General features: G+C 45.7%; 1 pseudogene; it reads left to right on the top strand.

Moving 5' to 3' along the window:
- Positions 1-11919: 11919 nt before the first annotated feature.
- On the top strand, positions 11920-12651 carry LOC146339821 (ferritin light chain, oocyte isoform pseudogene; annotated as a pseudogene).
- The last annotated feature ends 13528 nt before the right edge of the window (positions 12652-26179 follow it).

Here is a 26179-nt window from a genome sequence, read left to right on the forward strand (position 1 = left end):
GCTGCACCCCCACCAATACTTGGGCAGCTGCATTCTGCACCAGCTGAAGTTTCTGAAGTGTCTTCAAAGGCAGCCCTATGTACAGTGCATCACAGTAGTCCAGCCTGGATGTCACTAGTGCATGGATAACTGAGGCAAGGTCTGTCCTCTCCAGATAGGTCTGCAGCTGGTGTACCAGCCTAAGCTGTTAATATGCACTCCTGGGGGCTGTCTCCACGAGTGATTTAGTGCGAAGTTAGATCAGTCTGTAGGAAAGAGTAAAATGTTGCTTTTGCATTAAATAAGTCGCAAATGCCTTTGAGCAGTGACTGAGCTGAGAGAGGATGTGGAAACAAGTGTCTAAGGTACTTTGTGGTAAGAAACTTAAAATGAAGTTAGAAGTGTGGTTAGCTAAGCAAAGTAGAAACCACATTAGAAAATTAGATAAAAAAGCCAGAGTTAGGACACGTGGTTATTATAGAACTGCACGTGCTTAAAGAGCTCATGAATATTATGTTACACACCCTGCATAGCTAATAAGGTCATTAAATATAATGTACATGTGATGTATGTAAAGGGCAGGGGAACATGTCAAGGAGATAATGTAAATAGGCGGATTGGACAGTTGTGAACCTTGGAGTACCTAGACAATGGGGAAACAAGGGAGGGACTCAGCGGCCGGGGAAAGGGAATAAAAACTGTGTGCTTTGATTGTCAGGTGTGCCTACTCAACTAGGACACTCACCTTTGCAAACGTGCTTAATAAACATAGAGTGCTGCTTGAACGTGTGTCACGAAGTTATTTTACAGGTCATGGTTGGACAAAACAGTTTCTAACAAGTCTGAGTTCCTCTGAGACAGATGATGTTGTCACCAATCTGCTGCTGACCAGCCACTTCCTTCTTGAAAAGCCGTATTTTCTGAAACTCCTTTAACTCCAACTTTTTTTTTACTGAAAGCAGCTCCTGGCAGTTTTACTACAGTGTGCCATGTCCCCCACCCCACACACACATTAAATCCTGGCATGCCTCTGTGACCTGGCAGAGACGTGGTGAAGGGGGTGGGATGCTCCATTCCTAGGGTTGGCGGAGAATTTCTCCACAAATCTTTGGGAGGCCGAGTGCCGACGCATTCGGCCCCCCGAAAGTGTTGGGGAAATTCTCCGCTGGCCCCCCGCCCCCCCCGGGATGGGACTTACTTTCGGCGAATGTCCCTCTCGGTGGCAGGTCCTGGCGGCGGTTCAGTGGCGGTTCATCAGGGGCGGTGGCCGGTCTCCCGACCGGCTGCCGCTGCCGCCATTGCAAAAAAAAAAAGTAAAGTAAAAAAAAAAGCCACACACCCTGATAGGCTACGTAACGATTTACGTAGCCTATCACGGCTAGATTTCCAAAGTCAGCCATGATAGGCTACATAAATTGTCACGTAGCCTATCACGGCTGACTTTTGGAAAAAAAAAAAGCGCGTATGCAAACGGCGGCTCCCAAGGGGACCGCCATTTGCGTTCCTTATTTTGGCACGTCTAGTCTACGTAAAGATTTACGTAGACTACGGCGAAAATAAGGGCACGCTATTTGCGTGACGATTTACATAGCCTATCATGGCTGACTTTGGAAATCTAGCCGTGACAGGCTACGTGAATCGTTACGTAGCCTATCACGTGTGTGTGTGTGTTTTGTTTTTTACTTTTTTTTTCGCGGCCAGGTAGACGGGGCACTCCTCCCCGGCCTGAATTTTGCCGGCGAGGGATGGGGCGCCTCCCCCCCGGCCTGAATTTCGGCCGGGCAAGGCAGGGCGCCTCCCCCCCCTCGCCTGAACTTCGGGGGGAGAAGCGAAGCGCCTCCCCCCCACCGCGAAGCAAGCTGCGGGACGACGTAAGTCCCTTTCGTCCATCCCTACCCATTCCCTCTTGTTTCCTCAATGAAAGTAGTTTTTCCCATTGAGAAAATCCCTAGGAGTGGGATTTCACCTTAGGTAGCCTGCTTTTAATCTTTAACATATCCCCCCTTCTGTGCAGTTTTACTCAGAAGTAAGAAATAAATCTCACTCTCCTACAGTGAAAGTTTTAAAGGCTAACTTTAGTAACTCAACCTAAAGTGCTCTTTTGCTTCTTCAATGCTGTCTTAAATCGCTATTGCAATGCTGCGCTTCTCTGAAGTTCGGTCGTTTCTCTGATATAAAGTTGTTTCTCTGTTGTTAATGTAAAGGCCCTTCTCCGCTTTATCACAGTAACGATCTTTCAGGTTTATGGGAGCTTCTCATTACGAGCAGGGAGAAGGGGAAAGGGAGAAAGGGGGGTGGAAGCAATAACTCAATGGCGGATTGCTGGAATATGGCAAAACTGGGGTGGGGGGAAGCTCTCAGGGGGACCCTTCAGATGCTGCACTCAAGAACTGGGATTTTGGCTTTAGGGAAATCTGCACACATGGGGAAAATTAGTTGCTCTCCTTTCATAATAATGTAGTAGCATGGAGGGGTACTAGTTCCCCTCTACTCAGCACTGGTTAGGCCTCATCTGGAGCACTGTGTCCAGTTCTGGGCACCACACTTTAAGGAGGATGTAGACAAGCTGGAGAGGGTTCAGAGGAGGGCAACAAAGATGATCAAGGGACTCGTGACTGTTAGAGCAGTACGACAGTGGAACCAACTACCTAGGGAGGTAGTGGACTCTCCCACACTGGAGGCATTCAGGATGAGGCTGGACAGCCATCTGTCAGGGATGCTCTGACTTGGATTCCTGCAATGAGCAGGGGGTTGGACTCAATGGTCTTGTAGGCCCCTTCCAACCCTCCTATCCTATCCTATCCTATCCTATCCTATGATGGGAGCCTGGACAGGAGTGGGAAACAAGCCTTCTCACTGGTTGAGCAGCCCCTGCCAGTTTGATGACATTCAGTTCTACTGCCCCCACCCCACCCAGAAGTATGTTCCTTTCAAGTGCTGTGTGACTAGGGATGGATGGACCCATCTCTGCCCGGGGCATGGGAGAGCTTGACAAGCTGCCCCCCCTTGCATGGTCTGAACCCACTCAGCAAGCCTCCCTGCTTGCCCTGTCTGCTGAGCTGCATGAGCCACCTCTCCTCTCCGTGCCAAGAACTCTGGCAGTCAAGTCCTTGTGCTTTATGTGCACAAGGGCTTGACTGCTGGAGGCCCCAGTGCAGCCGCCCCCCAAGTGCTCTAGCCCTGTCCTTTTCCCAAGGATGCCAGAGCTAGAGTGCTGGGGCACCACCAAGGCCCCTCCTGCCTGCACTAGTTGCCAAGGGCTTCTCTGACAGCCGGCAGAGGCAGGTTGAGTCCTCGGTGGCACTTCCAGCCAAGCTCTTGGAGGCTGGGTCTGTCAGCACCCCATGGCTCAGTAAATGGGGGAGGCCAGATGGGGGGGAGACCAGATGGGGGGGAGACCAGATGGGGGGGAGAGTCCATCGGACTCCACCCCCTCCTCGGACTCCTGCACCATCCCTGTGTGTGACCCCTGAAAACCAGATTATAAAGGTATGGTACACTCAGCTTGTCTTGTGTCCCTGACAGACCAAAGCTGATTCCATTAAAATCTGGGTAATACTCCAACGAGCTTCTCATTTCATTGTCGTGAAGATTCACCCCTGGACACTTCAGCCACCTAGGCTTCCCCAGTCAGCTCAGAGTCCAGGAGGACTCCCAGACTGTGCAGCTGGTCTTTTTAGGGGGAGTACAACCCTGTCTAAAGCCAGTTGTAAACCTCCATGCAAAGTAGTTGGTTTCCCAATCCATAGTACCTCTGTCTTGTCTGGATTACGTTTCAGCTTGTTCACCCTCATCCTTATATATAAGTGAAAATAATATATAAAAAATGCATTAAATTAGAAAGAATTGCTTCCAAGACATACATATACTAGGCAAAAGTATGTACAATAATGTGTATATTAGGAGAAATGCACATAAAAATGTGTACAGATGTTTGTGTGGACTTAAAAACATTTGCAAATTGATGCAGAAATGGCACAAAACAAACTTAAGATAGTTTAAAAATGAGAAAATGTGAGAAAACAAAATTGACAGATTCATCCATCCTCCAACCAGCCTCATGCAAAACCAATTTTCAGCTGCAAAATCTAATCTTCTGCATGGTTAACCAAAACATTCCAACATTATCAGAACCTTAACCTTCCAGACTTGCTGTGCTCTGGTTATAAATTGTAGTGATAAATTACTTCATTTTGGAAAGATTCCACCTCTTGCAACACCCAATCCTATGCATGCTTACTCATAAATGTCGGACTTCCTTCTTTCTCTTGCCAACTTGTGTGTTGCCTCATGACAATACAAACACTTGCCCCAAAGTCTAGTCCTGTGTCATTCTCTGTATTCTGTATCTATCAAACTTGCCATGCCTTCTCCTGACCCCATATAAGTATGAATGGCAACCCAATTGAAAACATATAAGGAAAACAGAGGGAGCAGGGGGCGGTCTGTGGCGTCCTCAGTTTCCATGTTGCTCCAGACCTGCAGAGGAAAATGTTGTGGCTGAAAAATGATGGAAAGTGCATGTCAATGTAGTGAAACTAGTTTATAAATCAGTAGCATGCCTGTGTAAATACGATCAGAGGCAAATGCTTAAGGCACTTCACTGTTGGAAACTTCTGTAGTCACCCTGGGGAGTTCCAGCAATCACACCAACACGTAGCTAACAAACAACATATGATTTACTAGGGTAAGTAAAAAGGGAAGGTTGCAGCTACCTAGGCGGTGGCACAAAACAGCTGGATTCAAAACGTAACAGTTCAGGCTTCTGTGTTTGGCAGTCCAACATTAGGCCTGCACAGTTTCAGCAGTATGTTTGGTCTTCATTTGCCAGGACTTTCCCCCATGAGCCAATTTGTATCACAACAATTGCAAAGCTACCATTGATTCAAACTGCTAGCAAGCGTTGACTACTCCATCTCTGAGTCCCTACTGGACGTGTCATCAGCCCTTACAAACCTGCTTGCAAGTCCTCTCTCTCCCTTCCTCTGCTTTTTCTCCTTTCTCACAGGAAAACAACCCTCCTTTCTAGGTCAGAAACACAGGTGACAGCAGGGGCTGTTGGGAAATGTAGTCCCAAGGCACTACGGAGGGGCTTACATTGTAAGCTGGGACAGGATGTCAGATTGTAGAATGTCTTTACTGCTTACATAGTGTGTGGAAGTTAAGACAACAGCCTTAACTTAATGTGTTCATCCTGTCTTGTGTACAACTAAATGTATAAGAGCTTTAACTCTTCTCTTAAATAGGCTTGTTGATCCCAGAATACCTTCTTAAAATTGAGCTAAAGTTGGATTGCGGGTGCAGAGGTTTACTCCCTCCTAATTTCAGGTAAGGATGGACAAAGTCCCTTACCTGGTCCCGCAGCTGTTTTCGGTGGGGGGGAGGCGCTCCATTTCTCCCCCCAAAATTCTTGGAGGGAGGGAGGCGCCCCGCCCCTCCCAGCTGAAATTCAGGTCGGGGGGGAGGCGCCCCATCCCTCCCCGCCAAAATTCTGGCCGGGGGGGGAGAGCCCCATCTCGCCGGCCGCAAAATAAAAAAGGAAATTGTAAAAAAAAGAAAAAAAAAGGGGTTGGCTACGTAATGATTTACGTAGCCTATCACGGCTAGATTTTCAAAGTCAGCCCTGATAGGCTACATAAATCTTTACGTAGATAAATCTTTAAGTAAATCTGACTTTGGAAAAAAAAAAGTGCGTATGCAAATGGCGGCGCCCATGGGCGCCGCCATTTGCTTTCCTTATTTGGGCACGGGTAGTCTACATAAAGATTTACGTAGACTACGGCGAAAATAAGGGCAACGCAAATAGTCTACATAAATCATTACGTAGACTAGCCGTGCCCAAATAAGGAACGCAAATGGTGGCGCCCATGGGCGCCACCATTTGCGTACGCACTTTTTTTTTTCTTCAAAGTCAGCCGTGATAGGCTACGTAAAGATTTACGTAGCCTATCACGGCTGACTTTGAAAATCTAGCCGTGATAGGCTACGTAAATCGTTACGTAGCCTATCACTTTTTTTTTTTTTTACACTTTACTGGGAAATGGTGGTGGCGGCGGCCGGTCGGAAGACTGGCCGCAACCCCCGCTGCTGCCGAAACGCCACCGAAACGCCACCAGGACCTGCCGCCGAGAGGGACATTCGCACGAGGTAAGTCCCATCCCAGGGAGGGCGGGGGGTGTTGGAGAATTTCCCCACCAATTTCGGGGGGCCAAATGCATTGGCATTCGGCCTCCCGGAGATTCATGGAGAAATTCTCCGACATCCCTAATTTCAGGAAATGTTTCATCTGGTACTTTCAAAAGTTATCTTTTGTTCTTCCTTTCCCATTTGTCAGGGAGAATCTACCATTCCTCCATTGTAGGGATGGCGGAGAATTTCTCCACGGATCTTCTGGAGGCCGAGCGCCGAGGCATTCGGCCCCCCGAAAGTGTTGGGGAAATTCTCCGCCGGTCCCCCGCCCCCCCCCCTGGATTGGACTTACCTTCAGCAAATGTCCCTCTTGGTGGCGGGTCTCAGCGGCGGTTCAGCGGTGTTTCGTCGGGGGCAGGGGTGGCGGCTGGCCTCCCAACCGGCTGCCGCCGCTGCCATTACAAAATAAAAAAGTAAAAAAACAAAACACACACCCGTGATAGGCTACGTGACGATTTACGTAGCCTATCACGGCTAGATTTCCAAAGTCAGCCGTGATAGGCTACGTAAATCGTCATGTAGCCTATCACGGGTGACATGAAAAAAAAAAAAGCACGTACGCAAATGGCGGTGGCCCATGGGCGCCGCCATTCGCGTTCCTTATTTTGGCATGTCTAGTCTACATAAAGATTTACGTAGACTACGGCGAAAATAAGGGCAATGCAAATAGCGTTCCCTTATTTTCGCCGTAGTCTACGTAAATCTTTACGTAGACTAGACGTGCCAAAATAAGGAATGCAAATGGCGGCGCCCATGGGCCGCCGCCATTTGCGTACGCGCTTTCCCCCCCCCAAAGTCACCTGTGATAGGCTACGTGACGATTAACGTAGCCTATCATGGCTGACTTTGGAAATCTAGCCGTGATAGGCTACATTAATCGTTACATAGCCTATCACGGGGTTTTTGTTTTTGTTTTAGTTTTACTTTTTCTTTCACGGCCGGGGAGACGGGACACTTCTCCCTGGCCTGAATTTCAGCCGGGCGAGGCGGGGCGCCTCCCCCCCGGCCTGAATTTCATCTGGGCGAGGCCGCCTCCCCCCCCTTGCCTGAACTTCAGGGGGAGAAGCGAAGCACCTCCCCGCCACCGGGAGAAAAGCTGCGGGACAAGGTAAGTCCCTTTTGTACATCCCTACTCCATTGTTACATGAATGAAGGAATTTTTATCTTTCACTTCTTGAACTATATTTGGGTTTTTATGCTTTTCCAAATAGTACATACCTAAAATTTAAGAGCATAAAATGTTTTATTATAGATCTTTATTCAAGAAACCAAAGAAAATGTTCAAATGACTGTTTGAAGCCTCATTGTTACACAGTTCACTGGAAAGAATGAAAAAGATAGTATGTTCTTACTTTCCAAACTTGTATGGCATTATTTCACACATTCTTGCTATGTTATTATTATGTTTAAATGCTCAAAGGAGAGGACTTTTTCTATCCCATCCATCACAACTATGGAACACCCTCTCAAAAGACCTGGTGTCAACCTAGCTGGCACTAGGTTAAGACTTCTTTTAGCATCGATGCAATGAATATGAACTTGAGCACACTCCAGGAGAGAGCAGAGGACAGGAAGGCCTGGTGTGCTATGGTCGTCCATGGGGTCACGAAGAGTTGGACACGACTTAATGACTGAACAACAACAATAAGACTTCTTTATTTGCCAAGGCATTTTAAATGCCTGCTCTGTGGTTTTTGTAGTTTTATCTGCCTCTTGTTTCTTCTGATTGTTATTGATGTTTTGTTGTATTTTCATTGGGGTGATTAATTTTATTGATGCCTTTTACAGCAACCTGGAAGAAGGGCAGTTTAGAAATCTTTTAAATCCATCAGTAAATATTTATTTATTTATTTAATTTCTATACCACCCAATAGCCGAAGCTCTCTGAAATAACTGGCTGTTAGGAAATAACACCCTAATCTTGAAAGTGCATAGGTAAATAGTGTTGTTGTTGTTCAGTCGTTCAGTCGTGTCCGACTCTTCGTGACCCCATGGACCATAGCACGCCAGGCCTTCCTGTCCTGCACTCTCTCTGCTTCTTACTATGCTGTCTAGGTTTGCCATAGCTTTCCTCCCAAGGAGCAAGCATCTTTTAATTATCTGCCTGTTATCCCAGTGATTTCTTGACTTCCTACTTTAGCATTCCAATCCCCTATGATGAAGAGGACATCTTTTTTTGGTGTTAGTTCTAGAAGGTGTTGTAGGTCTTCATAGAACCGATCAACCTCAGCTTCTTCGGCCTCAGTGGTTGGGGCATAGACTTGAATTACTGTGATGTTGAATGGTTTGCCTTGCATTCGTACCGAGATCATTCTATCATTTTTAAGATTGTACCCCAGTACTGCTTTTCCCACCCTTTTGTTGACTATGAGTGCTACTCCATTTCTTCTCAGGGATTCTTGCCCACAATAGTAGATATGATGGTCACCTGAATTAAATTCGCCCATGCCTGTCCATTTTAGTTCGCTGATTCCCAAGATGTCGATGTTCAATCTTGCCATCTCATGTTTGACCACCTCCAGCTTACCTTGATTCATTGATCTGACACTCCAGGTTCCTAAACAATATTGTTCTTTACAGCATCGGATTTTCTTTTCACCGCCAGACACATCCACAGCTGAGTGTCCTTTCGGGTTTGGCCCAGCCGCTTCACTCTTTCTGGCGCTACTTGGAAATACCCTCTGCTCTTCCCCAGTAGCATATTGGACACCTTCCGACCTGAGGGGCTCATCTTCCGGCGTCATCTCTTTTAGCCTTGTGATACGTTCCATGGGGTTTTCTTGGCAAGAATACTGGAGTGGGTTGCCATTTCCTTCTCCAGTGGACCACATTTTGTCAGAACTCTCTGCCATGACCTGTCCGTCTTGGGTGGCCCTGCACGGCATAGCTTATGGCTTCACTGAGTTACGCAAGCCCCTTCGCCACAACAAGGCAATGATCCATGAAGGGGGGTAAATAGTGACTAGAAGTCAAATTTTGATACTGTAGCTCCCAAAGTCCCATATGAAGCTGTTCAAATGATAACATTTGAGAGATTTAAAAATTATATATCACCATCAGCTTCACCTTACTTTTCCATTTTAAAAATGCCCATGGCAGCTTACAACATGGTTAACATGTTTAAAATCACAATAAAAAATTGCCAAACACAAATAGATTTTAAAAATTCTGTAGCTAAAATATATTCATCAGCTTAAAAGACCAGTGCATATCAAATGCTTGCCAGAAAAGAAAGTCTTCATGCTGCAATAGAAGCCTATTTGAGAGAGGCCAAGATGGGCTCCCTGAGGAGGGAGTTCCACAGCCTGGACAGGCTTACAGAGTTGCCATTGCCCATTGCGCATCTGTGTTCATCCTTAGTGTCCTGTCTTGGCTTCAAGCAAAACTGGTTTTTTTTTTAGAATTCTGTAGCACTTCAGGAAATACCTGGCCCCAACATGACAGGTGCAACTAGAGCTAAGTCAAAATGTCTCAGAAGACATTTTTGTGGGAAAATTTCTTTTTTCTTTTTTTTTTGTCTTTTTGCCACTAGAAAAAGGGGATATATGCAAATTTTCTCAGGAATTTTTGCTTTTTGTTTGGTAGTGGCTGCCATTTTCCCCACAACACCCAGAAATTACACTAGGTCTAGAACATTGTGAAAGATTCACAATGGCATCCAGGCTGCCAATATAGGTGCTGTTGCTACTTGTGGTGGCAGCAAAAGACCATAAAATCTTAGGAAAAAAGAAAGAAGCTGTGCTACCCACCACTGCTAACAGCGAGCGTCACCTCTGAGAAACTATTGGAGAATTTCAATTTCTCCTCCCCCTGGTGAAATTTGCTGGAGATTTTCCCAATTTCTCTACCCACATGTAGGGTGGAGAATCTCAATAGGCTATTTGTACACAGCTGTATTTGCAACAGATTTGTCCAGCTGTAACAAACACCTGTTGAACTGTCTCCTTTTCTAGTCATATGCAGAGCAATGGTTGTTATCATTGTGCAGGCATTTCAAAAGTTAAAAACTGACCCTAGTGTCACTTAAGAAGTTGCACACTCCCCTTCCTTCTACAGAGATGTTTCTCCAGCTTTTTCTTTTCTTTTCAAAAAGTAGGTAAAGGTCACCAGCTATTAGAAGTGCAGTCCTTAAACAACAGCAACAACAACAGAACAGTGTAAAATTGCCTCACCATTTCAAGCAGAAGCGCTAATATCTGTCAGATAAAAACAGAAAACACAGGGAAAAATCAAGGGTAGGAAATGAAAGAACTAAATTAGCAATGTACAAAATATTAAAGGGGCACTGCCGCAGATGTCTGGCAGCATGCCTCCTGATGGTAATCTCAGCAAGGTACTGAATGGATGCTTTTCTCTTGCTCATGATGCTGCAGCTCAATTAGGGATGTCAGAGAATTTCGCCACGAATCTTGGGGAGGCCGAATGCCAGCACATTCGGCCCCCCGAAATCGGTGGCAAAACGGTCTGCCCCCCCGCTCCCCCCGGGACGGGACTTAACTTGGGCAGATCTTCCTGGCGGCAGCGGCTCCGGCGGCGGTGCGGTGGCAGTGCGGCGATGGCGGCCAGTCTTCCGACTGGCTGCCGCCGCCGCCATTTCCAGTAAAAAACAAAACAAAAAAACGTGATAGGCTACGTAAAGATTTACGTAGCCTATCATGGCTAGATTTTTAAAAAACACCGTGATAGGCTATGTAAACGTTTACGTAGCCTATCATGGCTGATTTAAAAGAAAAATCAGATTTTTTTCTATCACGGCCAGAATTTCGGGGGGAGGCACAGAGCGCCTCCCCCCCCACGAATGTCACCCTTCGAAAAGGTAAGTGACTTTTGTACATCCCTACTCCAGATCTAGAATATGAACTACCGTCTCACTGCAATGCCACACAAAAACTTCCTCTCTGTTGAGCCAGCATAGATGGTGAAGGATGCTAGAAGAGCCTTCCCGCCCCACACTCCAACTGTTTAAATCATCTTGCCAGCTACTGAAGTGAGCAACAAACAGGCCTGGCTCAACTCACAGGAGGATTCCTCTAGCAATACAGTGTCAAGGGCTCCTTGGAGGCCTCTCTCAGTCTAATCCAGTAACCAAGTCCAGACACAGACAAAGGGATTCCTTTCAAAGCTTTATTCTTCTTTTACAACTTAACAACTCTACAGGTAGCAACTAGATCTGAGCAGCAGAGTACCTATGCCCTAAGTTGAAACAGTTGGTCCCCGTTTGAAAGGGAATTACTGGCAGACCCCTGAACTTAAGGACTAGGGAGAGTCCCTCCCCTTTTCCCTTGGATCCTCGGGGCGCAGCCGTTGTTTGCGCGCCAACCGGGCACTGCGCCTCCTTTCCGTGCCCTCCATCTGGCGCTGCTCTCTGCATCTGCGTCGTGCATCCACCAAGTCTGCTATCTCTGCTCGGTCACTCCCTGGACTGCTTTCTAATCTAGGAATGCTGGTGGGAAGAATCTCTGTCAGCTGTGGGCCCTGGGAAAGAGGAGCGCGCTCCTCTCCCAGGAGCGACTGCTCTTCCTCAGAATCAGAACTACTCTGGGATTCTATGGGCTCAGTGTCCACCCTGACATACAGTATGGCTCAGGTGCTTCATAAGGTAATACAGGACCAGGACAACGTGGGGCGTCTTTGATAGTCCCAGGCACTCTGTCCTCCCCATCAGGATTTGAGCCTGAAAGAAGAACCGCTTCATGGCTGCCCCACCCTTGAGTCCTAAGTCTGCCAGCCCAGCCGAAGTCGATTTGCGCCATGACCTCCCAGATCCGCCAGAACTACCACGCTGAGAGCGAAGTGGGCGTGAACTGCTTGGTCAACCAGCTGCTCTGTGCCAGCTACAACTACCTGTCTTTGGGTTTCTATTTCACCTGAGACGATGTGGTTCTCTCCAAGTTTTTGTCATTCTTCTGGCACCTGTCTGAGGAGAAGCATGAGCAAGCGGAGAAGCTCTTGACTTTCCAAAACCACCGTGGGGGTAGAGTTGTCCTGCAGGATATCAAAAAAACAGATCAGGATGAATGGAAGAATGGAGCTGCTGCCATAGAGATTGCCCTTCAGCTGGAGAAGAGTGTGAACCAGGCTCTGCTGGAGTTGCACCAAATTGCTATGCACCATACAGATCCCCATCTGTGTGACTTCCTGGAGACTCATTACCTTAATGAGGAGGTGAAGCTGATCAAGAAGCTGGGTGGCCACGTGACCAACCTGAAGCATGTGCGTGCCGGTGAGGAAGGCCTTGGTGAATACCTCTTTGAGTGCCTCACCCTGGGCGAGTCCAGCGATGGAGCCTTGAGGTGCTGTCTCCCTCCCAGCCCCAGCTGCCTTGTTGTCCAAATGTGTTGGTGGCTTGTTCAGCCTGTATCAAAAGCTGGCTGCTCAATAAATAAGATCCTCTGCACCCCTGTCCATCTTTGTTTCTTTCTGGGGGAGGGAAGAGTTGTCTGTAATTGGCATTGAATAAACTTGGCATTAAGCACTAAAAAAAATAAATTTTTATGAACCTCCCAGAGAGCTTCTGCTATTGGGCGGTATAGAAATGAAATAAAAAATAAAAAAATCAGGGAAAGTTTGGGTGCATGGAAGGTAAGTTGTAAGCAAGCAAAATTTGTGACATTGTACAACTTCATCACTGATTACGGGGCATGCCAGTTAAGGCATCAGCCTTAGGGCTCAATCCTACTGAAATAGATGGTCGCCTCCAACTTCCTTTGAAGTCCGAGGAGACCTCTTATCCAATGCAGGGCAGCTGATACATATCCTATCACGGCTAAAGACACGGATGCAAATGGCAGCAGCTATGCCATTTGCATCCCTGAGCCGTGATAGGCTATGTAGATACTTATGTAGCCTATCACAGCTTGCCAGGGACGCAAATGGCGGCCGGTGTAGCGGCCGCCATTTGTGGCCGCAGCCCGGCAGTGGCTGGAGCTGCCGGAGCTGCCGCTGGAGCCACTGCCACCACCACCACCACCGGAGCCACCGCTGGAGCTGGAGCCGCTGTCAGGTAGGCTCTGTTTCCCGGGGCTTCTGTGGGGTGGCGGGGTGTGTTGCTCCATTCCGCCATGGATTCTGGGGGGCTGAATTCACTGGAATTTGGCCTCCCTGGGATCCGTGGCGGAATTTTCTAACATCCCTAGCTGCCTATGAGCTCGGATCTGGGAAACTGCAAAATCCTGTCTCCCCACAGATGCTGTCTAGGGGACATAGGATTGCTCTCTCTGTTTCTAATTTCCTGGCTTTGTGGAGTGTGAGCCAACATGAGATAGCCTTAACTCTGGTCCTAAACCAACAAGTGTTTTTTTTTTAAAATTACTGAATCATATTTTGACTGATGCTATTTTTTCCCCTTTATGTGACTATCTTCATTCTAATAGAGTAACAGAGTAATAATAGTTCATGTTTCTCTCACTTCATAGTTGTGTTAGTGCAGAAAGAAGCAGGAAACCCACAGGAATAGGTGGAACAATTATTTTTAAAAGTGCAAATGTTTCTTTTTTTAATCTTCTCACACATCTCCTAAAAATCTGGATTAACCTTCAAGGTGGAAGAATGGAATGGAATAGAATAAGCTGCCTTTCATTTACTTCCAAAACTAACAAAAATGTTCTGTGTGGAAATTTAAGTCACTTACCGACATAGACTCATTCTTACTCACATGGTACAAAGATAGAGTTACTTCCAATGGAATACATTCTTTCACATATTTTGCCTCCACGCTCACTATGCCACGTAAATTCAGGCAATATTCATACTCTGAAGTCTGATGTGTGTGTGAAATATCCACAGAGATAGGGAGACAGCCTGAGTGGGTGGGGATGCATTTTGCATTGCAGTACAAAATATGCACCTCAGTCCTCACTATGTAGCATAAATAGGGGGAAGGAATCTGTGCATGAAAGAATCTTCTGTGGGAGCAACTTCCTTGCTGCACTGAGATGATTTACGGTGCAATATCCTATGCATGTTTAGACAGAAAAAAGTCCTACAACTCCCAGCATTCCCCAGCCAGCCATGCTGGCTGGGGGATGATGGGAGTTGTAGGACTTTTTTCTGTCTAAACTTGCATAGGATTGTGCCCTATAGTCTTGTTCATTTTGTACCAAATTAGAATGATGATGTAACGATAATAATTCCAAAAGATAATAAAAGAAAACAGGTTTCCAGGACCAAGAAAAGTCCCCCAGCACCACCTCCTGAGACTGCTCCTCCAGGAAGGACTGGAACCACTTTAACACCATGATTCCTAAGCCCAGCCTATGTACATGAACCAGAAGGATACCATGTCTGACAGGATCAAAAAGCCACTGGGAGGTCCAGAAGAACCAACAGGGTAGGACTGGAGCTAAAGTCAAGGAATCAGGGAATTATGAGGGGGATGGCAGATGACATCAGCATCTTTGCTAATCAAAGGGCCAGTGATGCATCCTGGCTCCACTACACCACTGCTTACCACAGGAACATGTAACCTTTTTTTTATTATTCTGCCATGTCTAAATTCAGTGAAGTTTGACACTTAATGCTTTTTTTCCCCACCATGGTTTTCAAGCAAATACCGCAAATACAGGTTTTTAAAAAATCCTCTTCATCTAAGCAACAACAATAGCAAGCATGAATCGTTTGTGTTGTTCCCACTGTTTAGTTATACCAGCAGACGACCTTAAACTAGGCTAATGGAATACAGGGATCTGTGTACAACTGGCCTACAGAAGTCCTCAATGCTGATCAATTGTGGCTAGTTTTAGTTCTTTGGAATTGAACTGTGGTTGGAGTGCTGCTGCTGCTGCTGAGAATTTGACTTTACTACTGTCAGGGCTTGGCCATGGACAGCAGTCTGGAGTTAATTAATAGCAAGGAACCAGGAGTCAAGACTGGACAGCAATCAGGAACAAGAGACAAACCAGAAGGCAGGACCAAAGAGTAACTGGGATTGGACGGCAAATTGCAAACAGCACGGGAGAACGAACGTGGAGTCAAGACCATAGAGCAAGGCTAGAAATACGAGGCACACCAGAGCTACGGTAAACCTTGTTGCTCAGGTAAGGCCCAGTTGCAAGAGGAAGTCCTTTATACTCTTTCCTGCCCAGAAGGATTCAATGGCCAGCCTGGGGGAGTCTGTCCAGGTCTGGAAGGTTGTTTATTGAGAAACTGCCTCCTGCAGTTTAGTGATTCACTACACCGTGCAGCTGCATGCATGCTTCTTTTCTATCAAAGAAAAGTTACCTCCTCCCCTGCACAACATCTGTCCAAATGACCTAATCAGTATCACTGAGGTGAACACTTCTAAGAACAAGGAGTGTCTTTCCCCCCCCTCTTGTCTGTGTATTACCTGTGGCGGAAACTGGGGGTTAAGACAACCGAGGATCTAAACTCACATAGTGGGCTTCAAAAGGCAATTTTGTTGAGAATGTGATGGGTCAAGAAAGTTATTAACAGGACATTTCATAAAAATACATTTTCTGGTATAAGAAGAGGGCAGAAAACAGTGAAAAAGAGTTGAGTTTCACTCCCAGGGAATTTCAAAATTCAAGAGAGCAGTCTACATGACCCCTGAGCATATGGCTGAGATATGATTTTCTATCTGAGCTGGTATTATTTAGTATTGTATTAACCATGACAACTTATTTCCTAATTTTTAGGCCTACATTGTACTATTTAATCCTATGCAAGCTAAATTTGACCCTTTTACCACTCCATTTTACCGCTCCATAGTCACTACAGAATGCCAAAAGCAAACAAGTTAATTTTGATCATTTTGGCGTTCCATAGTGCTTCAGACACTTTAAAAAAAAGGGTATTTGTTTTTTTGGTGCCTTGTGGAGTATGGTTGGGGGGGGGGTGGCCTGGATCTCCCACAGTTGCCACACAGGTAAACCAAGAGCTAGTTCACCATGCCAAACTCCTCTGTACAATTCTGCATGGAGATTCTCTAGTGTGAATCTCTAGTGTGGAGGAATTTGATAGTATGAACCACTCCCAAAACTGGCGAAAGTTGAATACAATTGCATAAAGTGGACAACTGTAGAAAGGCTATCACTCTTTGGACACTTCAGAGATGGCATAACATTTGAAGGAAGAGAAATATGTAGGCTGAAGAGAGGACAACCATCTGCTAATTTGGGAATCAATCCTGCCAATTTAGACACTATGTTAAATTATGAGTAAATGTTCAGTTCATGTGTTGTTGCAACTAACGATTCTCTAAAAAAGGTAGTTGGTCTGCTAGTAGAGACTGAGATACTATAAACATCATCAGGAGTAAGATTTCCCTAAAATGTGCTACCCAGTGATGTATGAAGTTCATACAGAAAGTAGGCACAATTATAAATAACGGAGTTAGCCCACATCTGTGAAAAAAACAAGAATAAGATATTTTCAGTCTCTAGTTGTCTCTTCTTCCATCCCCTTTCTAGCCCAATGTCCAGTCATATTTCTATTCTTTATTCTTCCCTGAGAATAATGTAAAGAATATTGTTTAATACTACTTCCCCACCAAATAATTATATGTAAGCTAAAGTGGTTTAAAAGCCTTTTTCTCAGATCTTTTCCTCTTGAACTCAGCTATATTTTTGATATGTTACAGATTTCCACTACTTTGCTAACAGAGTATTTAAAGCATGTTTTCTGTCAGATAGCTCTCCTGACACACCAGCCCACGCATTGTTCTGTTTCTGCCAATAATCCTTTTAGTGATATAGCACTGTATGTTTGTTTAGCTGTCAGAGCTCAACAGAGCTTAAGCCTCAATCAAATATTTTAGGCTTAGAATGTTGAAATGACTACAAAATTAGTTTTGCCCTCTCTAACCAATGGAATTCATACATATTAAGATTCGAGCTTGTTCTGTATTTCACTCTAACAGCCCAGTCCTACACATGTTTATTCAGAAGTCCTACTAAGTTTAATTGAGCGTATTCCCAAGGAAAGATTGTAGGATTTCAGCCTTAGTTTTACATTTAATATTATAGTGATTTTAACACCACTGGAAGGCACCAAGGCCATCACACCTAGTGCCCAAAGTTGAGCTTATCTTCAGAATGGGTATATACAGTTCAAATGTCCTAGTGTTTTATTTATTAAAATATTTTATACCACCTTCCTGGAAAACCCAGTCAAGGCAGTTAATAAAAAAAATGAGAAAACACAAATTACAAACAAATAAAAATAGTAAAATATTAAAAATGATCTTAAAAACCAGAACAATTTAAAAAGCCAAATTAAAAAGATGTGTCTTGCCCCCACCCCATCCTGCACGCATGGAGAATGGAGAGAAAGGGGACTCCAGACTGTGTTCCAGAGTCTTGAAGCAAACCTGCATCCTTGTGACAAGCAGGCCTCTTGAAGGTGTCTTCAAAAGGGCTTCTCCTGCTGTTCTTAGAAACCAAGCAGCTAGGCCCTAAGCCAGGAGTTGTGACAACTTTTTGGACTCATGGGCAAATCTAGGAATTTGAGAAACTGCTTAGGGCACCACCACAAAATGGCTCCCATGAAGGTTATGGCTAGCCACATAATGGTTGTCTCAGGGGCCTGGATAGTCAAAAGACAAGTAATCCACCCAAGAAACTGAATACAAGAAAGAACAAGTCTAGGGAGGGGGAGGGGGAAATAGCGAAAGAAAGAGCAAGGCTAGAAGCTTGGAGGGGGAGAAACCACAATGTAAAGAGGTGGTGGCAAGAGAAATATTGAGGCTAGAGGCTGGGAGGGAGGAAGAAATAGCAAGGCAAAGCACTGGAGGAGAAAGAGCAAGATAAAGGGATTTGAGGGAGGCTAGCAGCTGGGCGTGGAGGGAGAGGGAGAACAAAGCGGAAAGGTCTGTGTGGGCAAAAGATTGGCCAGGGCCAGGAAGCATGTCTTTCCTCCTCTTCCTGCTTGCTAAATAGCTGATCAGTGGCGGGTTTGGGAACAAGAAGGAAAACCTGGCACCCTAACATTTTTCAAGTTCTTAAAAATTAAAAATACATTTTTGAAAGTGGCAGGGAGTGGAGTGCTTCACAGGCACCGTTGAAGTTTCTTGTGAGCAACATGTCCTAAGCAATTTAGGGCGCAATCCTATGGCCACTAGTCAGCGGCTAGATGGCCATAGGATAGGTCAGTTCCCAGGAACTGACCTCGGAGTCCATGCTCCGAGGTTGGTTACCTGAGAACAAGTCTCCACCCCCTCCCGCGCTGTCTCATATAGGCAGCATGGAATGGCTCTGCGCTCCACGCTTGGAACAGGAGGGCGGAGCAGCAAAAACGTGGTGTTCCTGGGGGCATGCTGGGGTGGAGACGGCGGAAGTGTCATTCTGATGCTTCCTATCCATCATCTGGCGTCCAACCCCCACACACACTCTGACTTCCCATGGCTAGACAGCTGAAATCGGCTGTCTAGCTGTGAATGCAGGATGGCTGAAGTGCGGAGGGGATGATCCCCTCTGTGCTTCTCCTGCCTTGCATTGGATAGGCTGTTGCCTCTGAGTTCAGAGGTAGCTGCTTATCCTGATTGGATTGCATCCTCCAAGCCTTAAACGTTAAAACCAATACCTTGAATTGAGCCCTGAAAACAACTGGCAACCCATGCAGATCTTTCAGTATTGGGGTGATGTGTTCAAGATATTGTACCACATTTTGCACCAACAGCAGCTTCCAGGCACTCTTCAAGGATAGCTCCATGTAGAGCACATTGCAATAGTCTATGATGTAACCAAGGCATGGATAACTGTTGCCAGATAGAGAACATGAAGCCGGCAAACATGCGGAATTGAATTCATCTAAAGAACCATAAAGCTGCCAAGCACATGGAAGGATCCTTTTCACTTCATCACAGAATTCCCCGTAGCAGGAAGATTATGGAGTACCACAGCAGAATGAAGGGTGGACCAAAATGCATCATACATGCTATTTGTATAGAGTAATAATAGCTGGAGGCAGAAGTGCAATATTTATCCAAGTCTTCATGAGGGAAATTCCATTGGTATCTATGCCATCCAGCATCCTGTCACTACTGGGTAGGGATAGACAGATGCCCCCCTGTCCGGGTCCTCTGGGTGCTCGATGAGCCACTGCCCCTGCTTTCACACCCCCTCTGCTCTCGCTGAGTTGCCCTCACCTACCCTGACCTGTCCTCGAGTGCCCATCATTCCCACAGTCACCATTTTGAGAGAAAAAATGGGCCTTGGGAACTTCCATAAATTTAATACTTCACACACAGAAGCCATAAAGACCCCAACTATGCAATATTGCAGGCCTTTTCGGCTGCTATTAAATATTAAAGTTACAGAAGTTCCAGGGGTGCCATATTTCCACAAATAAAATGGCTCAGAGTAGGTGAGGGTGGCTCGGTGAGTGGGGGGGGGCATGAGCGGAAGCAGCTGCTCGGTGGGCACAGCCCAGATGCATGAGCGGGGGGGAGTCTGTCAGACTCCCAGACTAAGATGGGCACCCGCGCCATCCCTCCCACTGGGCCTCATGCTGATTGCTCAAAGGTCTCTATTAGATTTATCACCACTTCCTGCTTCCTTACCACCAGGCAATTCAATGGGGCTTTTAAAAGACCGCAGCCACTTGGCTTCAACTGGGGGTGGGGGGCAAAGTCTCCCTGTTTAGCTTTCTAGCATTGATTGGTATCTAAATTAGGGATGTAGGAAAGTCACTTACCTGTAACAAAATTTGATTCGCGGTGGGGGGGAGGTGCTCCATCCCTCCCCCCAAAATTCTGGCCGGGGGGGGAGGCGCTCCGTCCCTCCACCCCCCGAATCTTGGCCAGCCGGGCCGCAAATCCTGGCCGGCTGGGTCCCTGCAGTCAGCCGTGATAGGCTACGTAAATGTTTACGTAGCCTATCACGGCTGAGTAAAAAAAAAACCCAAAACCTGTGCGTACGCAAATGGCGGCGCCCATGGGCGCCGCCATTTGCATTCCTTTTTTTGGCACATCTAGTCTACGTAAAAATTTACGTAGACTACGGCGAAAATAAGGGGAACGCAAATAGCGTAGTCGCTATTCTATTTGCGTTCCCCTTATTTTCCCCGTAGTCTACGTAAATGTTTATGTAGACTAGACGTGCCAAAATAAGGAACGCAAATGCCGCCATTTGCGTACGCGCAGTGTTGTTGTTGTTGTTTTTACTCAGCCATGATAGGCTACATATACATTTACGTAGCCTGTCACAGTATTTTTTAAAAATCTAGCCATGATAGGCTACGTAAATCTTAATCTTTACATAGCCTATCACATTTTCTTCTTCTTTTTTACTGGAAATGGTGGCGGCGGCAGCTGGTCAGAAGACTGGCTGCTGCTGCAGCCGCAGCCACCGCCGCCGAACCGCAGCCGAACCGCCGCCGGAGCCGCCGCCGGAGCCACCGCCGGAGCCGCCGCCAGGAGGATTCACACAAGGTAAGTCCTGTCCCGGGGGGGGCGGGGGGCAGACCATTTCACCACCAATTTCGGGGGGCTGAATGCGCTGGCATTCAGCCTCCCCGAGGTTCGTGCCGAAATTCTCTGACATCCCTAATCTAAATGGCCTACAGCTCCAGTCTATTATTTTTCTGTCCATAAAGTCATTAGCTGTCTATCACCATCGCCGCGCCACCACATTTTCATGCAGCCAGCCTCATGGTCCAAAGCAGGGGTAGGCAACATGGTGCCCATGGACACCAGTGCACCCTCAGATACCTTTCTTGGAGCTGACCAAGGTGCTCTACCTCTCCTACTTTAATTTTTGTTTTAAAATAACAAAGTTTCTTCCTGGAAGCTGGGTTCACTTCAAAGCAAAGTGAGGGCCTCTAGCTGTTCCCATCTTCTTTTCCCATGAATGCCTCTAGGCCATGCGTTGAGCTCAGAGACATTATCAGGCATTGAAGATGGCAGGTGGCTGCAGGCCACTGCTTTCATCTGAAGCACACCTATTTTGTGGTGGTGTCCAGGGCAGTTTCTCAAATTGCCATATGTGTCCATGGGCCCAAAAAGGTTACCTACCCCTGCTCCAAAGGACAGCATGAGAGACCTTGTTCAGATCTCCAACAATACACAAGTATAAATCAGATCATACAACCACTCTGTGGTGGTGGGGGATAATGGGTTAATTAAGACTGAATAATGCGGGGCCAACATTTCTCAGAAAAGAATGCTCTGATTAGTTTTTAATATTTCTTTGTTGAGCTCCTTCTGAACTGTTGGAGAATTTCAGACCTCCCCTGGCCTCCCAAATTTCTGCATTCATGGATCTGGTGGAGAATTTCATACACAACTATGGATCCAGAATAATATTGTTTAATTTGATTTTGATATTGTTGAAGAAAGTGATAGGCTTGACCTACTCCTTTCACTTCTCTTCTCTTAGCACATTGCTGCCTCTCATCCACCAGCGTGGATGGTCAAATTCAGTATTGACAGAGCCAAAATCTCTTAGAAGGGAATTTTATTTCTCCCTCCCCTGCCAGATTGCTGGAAAACTCCTCCTTGCCACAGAGAATATTCAGCAAAATCCCCCCCCCTCCATTTTACCACCCTCAAATAACAGCAACATTTGGGAGGTCTTTTCTGCTCAGCCCTAGAGACTACTCTTGTTCATAAAGCCAGGCACCTGGTAGCTCCATGAATCCAGCATATAGCTTGCATTAGTAAAAGCCAATCCAATAGGTAGACTAAGAATGTAGTTTTCATTCTCATGATATTCTGGATCCTATGAAATATCTTTGGTGTATATGCATCTATAGTAGTGTGAACGAGTTGCAACAGCTGTTTTCTTCATTCATTTGAACTTTATGTAACCTGTTTCATAACATTCTGTGGAGCTTATTTTTTCCTTTGTATTAAAAAGGAAAACCAAACCCAAAGTGCAAGAACGTGAGCAACACAAGCATTTAAGAACTGCCTAGTTCTTTTTGTGCTCAGTGTAGTTGAATCGTTAACAAGAAGTCAACCAGATGTGTTCAAATACTCCAAGACAACTGTAGGAAGAGAAAGAGATGAGGGAAAGAAAGGACGGTGCTTAAGAGGTTTGCTTCTCTTCAAGAAACCAAGGATTTATCAAATCGACAACACTACTGCAGCATTCTGATATGCCCGGTGAAGCCCTTTCCCCTTAGTTCACCGCATGCAGTGCAATAACTGTCTGAGGAGTCTTAGGGCTAGAATAAAATCCTCCTCCATTTTGCAGACTCATTTGCAGGCCACAAAATTGGGGTTTCTTGGCAATTTGTGCAGTGCCACACATGGTTGGGAGTTACACTCACTAGGGCTCCTTGTGGCTCTGATCGTCTTGTGGCTACCATTTTGTTTTTCCTCATACAGCCCCACTCTGGGTTGCATACTGGGAGGAAATTGTGGCTACTTTTATGTTGTTCTGGGTGTAGGGCAATGACATCAGTGGCCATGGCCTCACCCACTGATACCATCTGGCCCATGGAGGGCCCAGTAGGAGCCAATGAAGCCCCCTTCCCAAAACAGGTTCCTCACTGACAGAATGGTTCCATAATGCAGATTCATTTTTAAAAGCCTTTGTGACTGTTGCTCTTCTCTCGGCTATGCCTGTTTCCCATGCTAGCAAAAGATAATCATGGCTTTTGTATTTAATTAGGAGCTGTTGCCAATATGCAGTTGGCAAGCAGGCAACAGCCAGCTGTAAGGCTGCTTTTGATTATGTTCTTGTTCCACCGAGTTATGGAGGCAAATTTATTGTGTTTTTTTCCTGTTCTACAAACACGCACTGATTCAGCAATAAGTGAACCCTGAACACTTTTATAAACTCGAGTGAGAGAGAGAGAGAGAGAGAGAGAGAGAAGGGGGGGGAGAGAACATCAGCAAAATTAAGCATGAGTCAGAGCTGTTTTTAATAGTTATAGGTCACAAGGGAAATGTGTTGGTCAATAGTGGTCATTTTGCACGTACTTGCTGGGAAAATCTTTATCATGTATATTTTCAAAAGCCCCTCAGGTCGGAAGGTGTCCAATATACTACTGGGGAAGAGCAGAGGGAATTTCCAAGTAGCGGTAGCACCAGAAAGAGTGAAGTGACTGGGCCAAAGCCGAAAGGACACTCAGCTGTGGATGTGTCTGGTGGTGAAAAGAAAATCCGATGCTGTAAAGAACAATATTGTTTAGGAACCTGGAATGTCAGATCAATGAATCAAGGTAAGCTGGAGGTGGTCAAACATGAGATGGCAAGATTGAACATCGACATCTTGGGAATCAGTGAAGTAAAATGGACAAGCATGGGCAAATTTAATTCAGGTGACCATCATATCTACTACTGTGGGCAAGAATGCCTTAGAAGAAAATGAGTAGCACTCATCATCAACAAAAGGGTGGGAAAAGCAGTACTGGGGTACAATCTCAAAAATGATAGAATGATCTCAGTACGAATCCAAGGCAAACCATTCAACATCACAGTAATTCAAGTCTATGCCCCAACCACTGATGCTGAAGAAGCTGAGGTTGATCGATTCTATGAAGACTTACAACACCTTCTAGAACTAACACCAAAAAAAGACGTCCTTTTCATCATAGGGGATTGGAATGCTAAAGTAGGAAGTCAAGAAATCACCGGGATAACAGGCAAGCGTGGCTTTGGTGTACAAAATGAAGCAGGACAAACGCTAATAGAGTTTTGCCAAGAGAACACGCTGATCATAGCAAACACCCTTTTCCAACAGCACAAGAGGCGACTCTACACATGGACATCACCAGATGGTCAATATCGAAATCAGATTGATTATGTACTTTGCAGCCAAAGATGGAGAAGCTCTATTCAGTCAGTAAAAACAAGACCTGGAGCTGACTGTGGCTCAGATCATGAGCTGCTTCTTGCAAAATTTCAGCTTAAATTGAAGAATGTAGGGAAAACCACTAAACCATTCAGGTATGACCTAAATCATATCCCTTATGAATATACAGTGGAGGTGAGGAATAGATTTCAGGGATTAGACCTGATAGACAGAGTGCCTGAGGAACTATGGACAGAGGTCCATAACATTGTTCAGGAAGCAGCAACGAAATCCATCCCAAAGAAAAAGAAATGCAAGAAAGCAAAGTGGCTTTCTCATGAAGCTTTACAAGTAGCTGAGGAAAGAAGGGAAGTGAAAAGCAAGGGAGAAAGGGGAAGATATATCCAACTGAATGCAGAGTTCCAGAGAATAGCAAGGAGAGACAAGAAGGCCTTGTCTGATCTGGCGGAGTTCTGCTAGTGCTATTTGAGTATGCGAAATGACACCGTTGGATATTTCACTAAGGCTGCAGTCCTGTGCACACATCTGGGGTAAATCCTACTGAATTCAGTGGAAACTAAACATGCATAAGCTCAGGCTATATATATAAATTTATTACAAAGTATGTAGCTGATTGAAAAACAGTAATCTGTTTTGATGTTTTATTTATTTATTTATTTTATTACATTTATATTCCACCTTTTTTCCTCCAAGGAACTCAAGGCGGTGTACATAATCTTCTTCCTCCATTTTATCCTCACAACAACCCTGTGCGGTAGGCTGGGCAGATAGTCTGTGACTGGCCCAAAGTCACCCAGTGAGCTTCCATGGCTGAGTGGGGACTAGAACCCAGATCTCCCGACTCCCAGTCCAGCACTCTAGCCACTACACCACACTTGCTCTCGATGTACTGTTGTATTAGTGTACTGTCCTTAACATCTTCTGAAAAGATATTCAGAACGGTACACCAATTAAATTCAGGGCTCTGAACAAGTATTTATAGCTATGAATAGTACCTGAATTTGTCTTCATCCATCTTTATGGAATGCCTTCCCCCAGGAGAGTCAATTTGTTCTTTATTAAGTTTTAAGGGACAAATTAAGATGTTTCTGTTTGCCCAGGCATCTTAGGGTTGGTTTTATTGAACAGTTACTTGATGGTTTTGATGGCTGTTTTATCGGCATCTTGTTTTATGCTGCTTCTATGCTTTTATGTGTTTACCTCTGTGATCTGGTTTGGCCATGTTTGCTTTTAAATATGTTGCTTTAAATTGATTGTTTCAGGCTTCGTTGTTAGCCCCTTTCTCAATTTTACTGAAATTGAAAAGCGTGTTTAAATAAATGAATGCATGTGGTCCAGGCAACACTTTATCTTAAAAAATTAAATGCAGTAGATATACACAAAGGCATCAAAATGTAAAGAGTTTAAGTAAATATTGGGGATCTGGTTCACCTTTTGCTCCCTGTTAAATTCAGGATTTCTTAGCATAATAGGAAGTGTGTAGAGATTGAGAGAGAGAGCTGTTTGCAGAGTTCTTCTCTATGTAGAAAGACGTACATATTCCATATCACACTTAGCAATGCACTTGGCTAATCTTGACACAATTCTGTGGTATTGTGGTAGGCAAATTCCATGTTGGGAGTTTTAGTAGAGGCATGGAATAGGGATGGATGAAAGTCCCTTACCTGTTCTCGAAGCTTGCTTCGCGGTGGGGGGGAGGCGCTTCGGTTCTCCCCCCAAAGTTCAGGAGAGGGGGGGAGGCGCCCCGCCTCGCCCCGCCGAAATTCAGGCCGGGGGGGAGGCGCCCCATCTCTCGCCAGCGAAATTCAGGCCGGGTAGAAGCGCCCTGTCTACCCGGCTGCGAAAAAAAAAGTAAACACACACACACACACACACGTGATAGGCTATGTGACGATTAATGTAGCCTATCACGGCTAGATCTGCAAAGTCAGCCATGATAGGCTACGTAAATCGTCACGTAGCCTATCACGGGTGACTTAAAAAAAAAAAAAGCACGTACGCAAATGGCGGCCCCCATAGGGCGCCGCCATTTGCGTTCCTTATTTGGTCCCTGTAGTCTACGTAAAGATTTACATAGACTACGACGAAAATAAGGGCAACGCAAATAGTGTTCCCTTATTTTCGCCGTAGTCTACATAAATCTTTACGTAGACTAGACGTGCCAAACTAAGGAATGCAAATGGCGGCGCCCATGGGCCGCCGCCATTTGCATACATGCTTTTTTTTTTTCAAAGTCACCCGTGATAGGCTACGTGACGATTTACGTAGCCTATCACGTCTGACTTTGGAAATCTAGCCGTGATAGGCTACGT

This window comes from Heloderma suspectum, chromosome 7 (genome assembly GCF_057233095.1).
Source record: "Heloderma suspectum isolate Gila_16-S chromosome 7, 16-S_ref, whole genome shotgun sequence".
In the NCBI taxonomy this organism is placed as follows: Eukaryota; Metazoa; Chordata; class Lepidosauria; order Squamata; family Helodermatidae; genus Heloderma; species Heloderma suspectum.